The sequence below is a fragment of the Triticum aestivum genome, chromosome 5D, assembly GCF_018294505.1.
Source record: "Triticum aestivum cultivar Chinese Spring chromosome 5D, IWGSC CS RefSeq v2.1, whole genome shotgun sequence".
Taxonomy (NCBI): Eukaryota; Viridiplantae; Streptophyta; class Magnoliopsida; order Poales; family Poaceae; genus Triticum; species Triticum aestivum.
This window is the reverse complement of record NC_057808.1, coordinates 564,523,135-564,529,580: the sequence shown is the minus strand read 5'-3', so window position 1 is coordinate 564,529,580 and position 6,446 is coordinate 564,523,135. Positions and strand designations below refer to the sequence as shown.

Genomic DNA, 6,446 nt, shown 5'->3' with positions numbered 1-6,446 from the left:
GAGTGGAGGGCGGTGCATGCGGTGTCGCAGCAGCCAGCAGTGCCAAAAACAGAACAGAAGTGGCGGCCACCTAGGAGGGATGGCTCAAACTGAATTCGGATGGTGCAACATCGAGGCATGGTGATAAAGGTGGAGGGGGCGCTGTTTTGAGAGATCACAACGGTGCCTTTAGGGCCGGGTTATGCCATCATTTCCCCAATATAGTTGACCCGGAAGCTGTGGAAATTTTGGCGTGCAAAAGGGCATTGGAGGTGGCTCAGGAGATCAATGCGGAACGTGTTCATGTCGAGCTCGATTGCCAGAGTGTGGTCAAGATGCTTAATCAACCGGTGAGAAGCCTGGGTGTTGCTGGGCCTTGGGTGGAGGACATTAAAAGGATGTTGCACTCATTTGCGAGTTTCAAAGTCTCTTGGGTCCGGCGTTCTGCCAATATCGTTGCGCATAAATTTGCTAGAGTAGGAGTTGGAGATGAACTCTGTAAGGTTTGGTTGAGGGCTCCCCCGGACTTCGTTCTTGATGTAATATCGGATGACATTCCAAACTTTGTGTTTTAAATAAAGCGACGATAGTTTCCTTCAAAAAAAAGACCGAGCGGCTCGAGACGGAAGGGGGCTGCCGATGGCGCGAGGGAGGCGGCTAATTGCTACATCTCCCATAGACAAGGTCAGTCTCGCGCCTTAGCTCTCTAATTTCATCTCGGAATGGAGGGCGGGGTGATTTTGCTGATGCGGCGTTGCCGTCTACGCCGACGAAGGGGTTGGGGTAGAGGCGAGGCTGCTAGAATCGGGAAAGGGAATCCTCATTTAGGGGCCGCCGGAATCGACGCGCGTGACTCTGGCGCTCAAAATACACACCCGTGCACCCAATTTTCACTCGAGGATCTCATGTGTGCGTCATATCTATTCGTGCTTAAGAAACCCCATCGAGAGGTTGTTTTGGTTCGTCAGAGGTAATGTAAACGTAAACGTAATGAAATGACGCTAGCACTTTTTCTTTTTCTTTTTTGACAGGGTTTTCTTTGTTTATTATTTGGTTTTATTATTATTCTCCATTTTTTCTTTTTTCTTCTCCATTTTTTGGTTTGATTTCCCTTTTTCTTCTCCATTTTTTGTTTTTTCTTATGTTTGTTTTCATTTTCACTCTACATTTCGTATATGTCAAAACATTTTGTTAATAAGTGATCAACATTTCTTGTATACACGTTCAGCTTTGTTCGAACACTTATTCAACAATTTTCACATACTTTTTCAATGTTTTAATAATTATAATTTTTAAAATACTTGTTCAACATTTTTTAAATACTCGTTCAATATTTTTAAATAGTTATTCATATACTTGTTCAACATTTCTTTTTCAACATTTTTTAAATACTTATTCAATATTTTTCAAATACTCGTTCAATTTTTTTTCAAATACTTGTTCAATTTCTTTTTAAATACTCGTTCAACATTTTTTATTACTCATTCAACATTTTTCCAAATACTTGTTCAATATTTTTAATACTTATTCACATTTTTAAATACTTGTTCAACTTTTTTCCCAATACTTGTTCAACACATTGTGAAATGTGTTTTGAAAAGTGTTTTTTGTCATATATATATATATATATATATATAACGAATATTTCAAATTATAAAGAAATAGTACAAAAATAAAGCAAAAAACAACAACAAAAAAACAGGGAAAAAAGAACAGGCCGCGGGCTCCCGCGCGGCTGGGCCGGCCCATCTGAGACGCGAGGGTTCGCCCTCGTCTCGCGTAACGCGAGGAATAGGCGTGCCCCACGGTTTAGGGCTATCTTCGTTCCAGAAAACAAACATGAAAGGCTAAAACAAGCCCAGTTATAAATATAGGGAAAAAAACATTTCAAGGCCCAACAGAGCTCGCCGGCACGCGCGGGAGCGGTAAGAGAAAGCGCGCGAAAAATTGTGCCCACGCGCGCCAAAGCCAAAGGGGCCGCACATACAGAGTCGCTCGCCCTCTCCAGTGTCCCCCTTCCTTCCCATACAGAGTCGCCAGTCGCCATAGCCAACCTCTCTCTCTCTCTCTCCTCCCCTCAACGAACCCTAGAAGAAACCTTAACAAAATCCACAGCCGCCTTCCCCTTCCCACATCAGCAGGTGAGATGCACTTTCTTCTACGCATAGCTGGGTAGGGTAGAATCTCACACATTCTTTTACTTACTACAAAGAATGCCAGATCTGTTTTTTTTTATTTTATGAACAATGCCCGATCCGTTAGGTTTGGTAGATTTCTGAATCATGTAGTAGTAGATTTCTCCTTCTATGAGTAGAATCTCATTCTCACGCACCTGGTTCTCTCTCACAAGGCAGATTTCATTTCCCCACTTGCACTCCGTGAGTCTACATGTTCTAGCTTCTCCAATCTTTTTTATTAACCAAGTTATTACTGCTGCTTAATCAGCCACGCACTAACCCATTCTAAGGCAAGATAAGTTGGTGGCTCCTCTGCTCTCGAATCCCTTCCAAATTATGAAGTAATCAATCTCCTAATTGTAATATCACATAAGTTTACTGTAGGAAATGTCTTGGAATCCTGGATCTGTATGTGTTTGATTAATTGGCTGCCAGAAATCTTGTGCAAAGCAGTCACTTAGGTCGGTGGTCAAAAATTGCTCTGTTTCATGACCCACACAATTTAGGGACTGGTCGTTATAATTATGAAAAGAACTAATCACTTCTGTTGCCTAGCAAGCACAAGCGAAGTGGAGTCCCTATATTTTCATTAGTTCTTCTTTGAAGGAAGCAGATCCATAAAACAAACACATTCAAACCGTTAGGGAGACAGTAACTTCAGTAACTAGCTAGTAGGCGCTGTCTGTAGGATATGATTTAGTTGTCCCATATCGTCAATTCAATAGCGGCAGGCAGATAATATCTAAATCTGTCATAAGACTTAATGCAAGGAAAATTCAATAAGCTTCTGAATATGCTTTGATTCACTCACAAGCCCTGGCTTTTCGTAAGCTCATAGGCATATGCATTCACTCACCGGGTTTTGATAAGTTTGTTTGCACTGTCTGTGCTGTACCACTTTTTATCCATAGCCTTCAACTAGTAAAGTCGGGCTGATAGGTGGTCATAGGACTTAAAGCAAGGTAAATTCAGTAAGCTTCTGAATAGGCTTTGATTCCACTCATAAGCCCTGGATTTTCGTACAAGCTCATAGGCACATGCATTCACTCACCGGGTTTTGATAAGTTTGCTTGCACTGTCTGTGCTGACCACTTTTTATCCATAGCCTTCTCCGCTTGCCTCTTTCCTTTCAAAAATAGAACTCATCTGAACTGACTAACTAAGAAAGCAAAACCTGCTTTATATTGATGATGCAACATGGTTAATCTACATGTTAACGAGTCGCTGGGGCCTTAATCAACCATGGGCTAACCCTTTCCAAAGACGCGTTGAAATCCAGGATCTGTTAGCTTGGTGTGCAGCATTGTTGCATCAAACAATAATTACGTGTTGTTGTTGGAACTAATCCTTTCTGTTGCCTCATGTGAACGAACCAGCTAAACAAGTACTATATTGATTCATGCGACATGGGTACTGTCGATATCGTTGAGTTCGCTGGGGCCTTAATTAAGGACAGTATAACCGCACCTAAAGCGAGCCCTCACAGTGATTTGGGTTTTCAGCCGTCCGTCTTCATGATCAGGATGTTTCTGGTCGTTGGATCTTCGTGTCAAGCGATCTGACCTGCATGTGGTAAATACTGGGCCTACTGTCCTATGGGCAGCTACTCCACAGGCCGAAACGGCGCCCTGTGGTTAACTGGGCCGTAGGCCAGCCCATTCCCGGTGATCGTTCGTTTCCTCCCGTTCCACCATCACCTCTCGTCCCACTCGTTCGATTCGCAGCCCCATCTATCCTCCTTCTTTCACCCACGACACAGGCGGCGCCGCCACCATACTCATGGCGCAGTCAGCGGAGGAACTAATCCAGCCAAGGCGCCACGAGGGGATCTAGTGGACGCGCTCCAACTGTGGCTCCACGAGGGGATCGGCGAGGGGATCCGGCGCGGGGGGATAGGCGGGCGGACCCATCCCTCCCGAGTAGTCCTACTGACCTCAACCTTGGGCGGATTCTAGGTCCGTCGCCGCCACCGGATCGTAGGTCCTCCACCCCGAGGTTTCTCCCTACCCCGCCCCTTTTCTCCACACCGATGGAAATCCTAGCCCAATCGCTGCCTGCTGTTCGAATCGCCAACGGGGAAGAAAGGCAGTCTTTACTCGCACATGCTGGTCGACTGTTAGATTAGGGGAGAAGACCAACTACAGGCAGTCATGTGGGTGTTCTCCAGTTCATAGAAATATATCCATTATTTTCCTGTTGCACTGCACATTCTCCAACTCCTTGTTATTTGTGCACATCGAGTTCCTATTCATGACTTGGAACAACCAGTAGACTCTGCTCAGTTCTTTTCTACAATAATGCGAGGTTGATGATGAGTTCTGCATGAAACAAAGCTAATTGGTGTTCAGCAAGGTTCTGGTCAAATGATTCAGGCCAATATTGTGGCTGGTTCTCGTATTTTGGTTCAAGGAATTTTTCAATCTACAACGGCTGCTAGCCAGGTAATTAGTTTCCGTGACCTGCCATACCTCATATCTTCATGTTTTCATATTGTGCTAACTGGTCAAGAACCTAATTACGAGGTTTTGCAATTGTTATCCCCCTGGATTATTTCTCCATTTCCATCAGTTCACCCGGTATACAAGGTAAAATTTGGGATCCGTGTACAAGGTTGATGCTTTTTTAAGTACTGGTACAAGATGCAAGACACATCCGCTTTATCTATCTTCTCGCAAAAGCACTGCGATGAAACCCTAGCCATGGTCTGGCGCTACCACCCTTGCAATGCGCGTCTGCACCATTGCAGTAGTCGTATCCCGCGAGCCCAAGATTGACAAGTACTAGCATGCCTTTAGCATTCCTGCAATGATAACAAGTACTAGTGACAAGCTCTCTTTCTTATCTTCATTCATTGGTTGAAAGATTGTCTACTAAATATGTGTACTGAATGATTATCTTCATTCAGTCGTTGAAAGATTTGTCTTACCAATGATTAGAAACTGTAAGGTAGATCTCGGCCTTCGAGTGAGGTTTTGACCGAGCGATGACAGCCGTTTGATCCCACGAAGCATTGGTTAGAAACTGTAAGGTAGATCTCGGCCTTCGGGTGAGGTTTTGACCGAGCGATGACAGCCGTTTGATCCCACGAAGCATTCGTTAGAAACTGTAAGGTAGATCTCGGCCTTCGGGTGAGGTTTTGACCGAGCGATGACAGCCGTTTGATCCCACGAAGCATTGGCAGATGCACGCCAATTAACTGAAAATCGACACTTCTTCAGGTTCAGGTAGCTGGAGCCTGACACTCTTCGCCCTCAAGAACCACTTCGGTGCCGCCGCGGCCGGCAGCGACAACTTCAGCAGCCTCTTCTCTGCCGGCACCGCCGACCAGCTCGCCCTCGAGTTCCCCCCTTCAACAACGTGTGTGAGCCTCCCCCTCCCTCGACCCCCTTTCCTCGTGCTGCGATGCACCGGCACCGGCCTCTGATCCATTTGCGCACCCTGTTGTTGTTTCGTGGCGGCAGTTTGATGGGTTCTAGAAGGCGACCGAGGAGATGGTGAACAACAAGAAGAGGACGACCACACTCTCCTTCATCTTCGACAAAGGCGTCATCGTCGCCGCTGATTCTCGGGCCAGCAATGGGAATACTGCTTCTCTTTTACCATGGCATCATGCAAGTCTCTTGTATTATAGTATTTGCACTATGCACATCCTGTATAAACTGTGTTAGTGAGAATGCTTCACACATAGATAGAATGCTTATTATTAGGTGGCGGTTCAGTTAGTTTAAAGGTGAATGGTGTATAAGAGGCTCACTTGCTGGTTGGTACTTCCTCCGTTCGAAAATAGATGACTCAACTTTGTACTAACTTTAGTACAAAGTTAGTATAAAGTTGGGTCATCTATTTTGGAACGGAGGGAGTACATCGTAATTTTATTTCTTCCAGTAAGAGATCTTTGACAATTGTCAAATTCTGTTCCGTACTTACATATGTAAGAGGCAGCAATGTTTCTTGTATTATAGTATTTGAACTATACACATCCTGTATAAACTGTTTTAATGGGAATTCTTTCTTCAAATTATCTACAAGCTCCTTCACACATAGACAACTTGCTACTTACTCCCTCCATTCCATAATATAAGAACTTATTACATTGAATATCTCAGTATATTGGATGGCATGGTATCATAATTTTACCCACATAGCATGTGCTAAAAAGTTGAGAGGGTTACGGTAAAAACTGGATGCACTTCGTGTACAAAATGGACAATCTCTTTCGAAGTATCAGGGTTTCGGACGAAAACTCATCTGTTACAAATGGATTTCATTTTTTTGAACTTATTTGAACTC

The 6,446-nt window shown here is 44.3% G+C and overlaps 1 long non-coding RNA gene across 2 annotated transcripts; it reads left to right on the top strand.

Annotated features, from left to right (window-relative positions):
- Positions 1-1,986: 1,986 nt before the first annotated feature.
- Positions 1,987-6,189, top strand: LOC123123946 (uncharacterized). 2 transcript variants are annotated; one of them, XR_006460899.1, is made up of 4 exons: positions 1,987-2,120; positions 4,461-4,597; positions 5,375-5,513; positions 5,618-6,189. It is a non-coding gene; the product is annotated as an uncharacterized lncRNA (long non-coding RNA). The 2 variants fall into 2 exon arrangements; XR_006460898.1 differs by having other exon boundaries at positions 1,987-4,597.
- Positions 6,190-6,446: the final 257 nt, after the last annotated feature.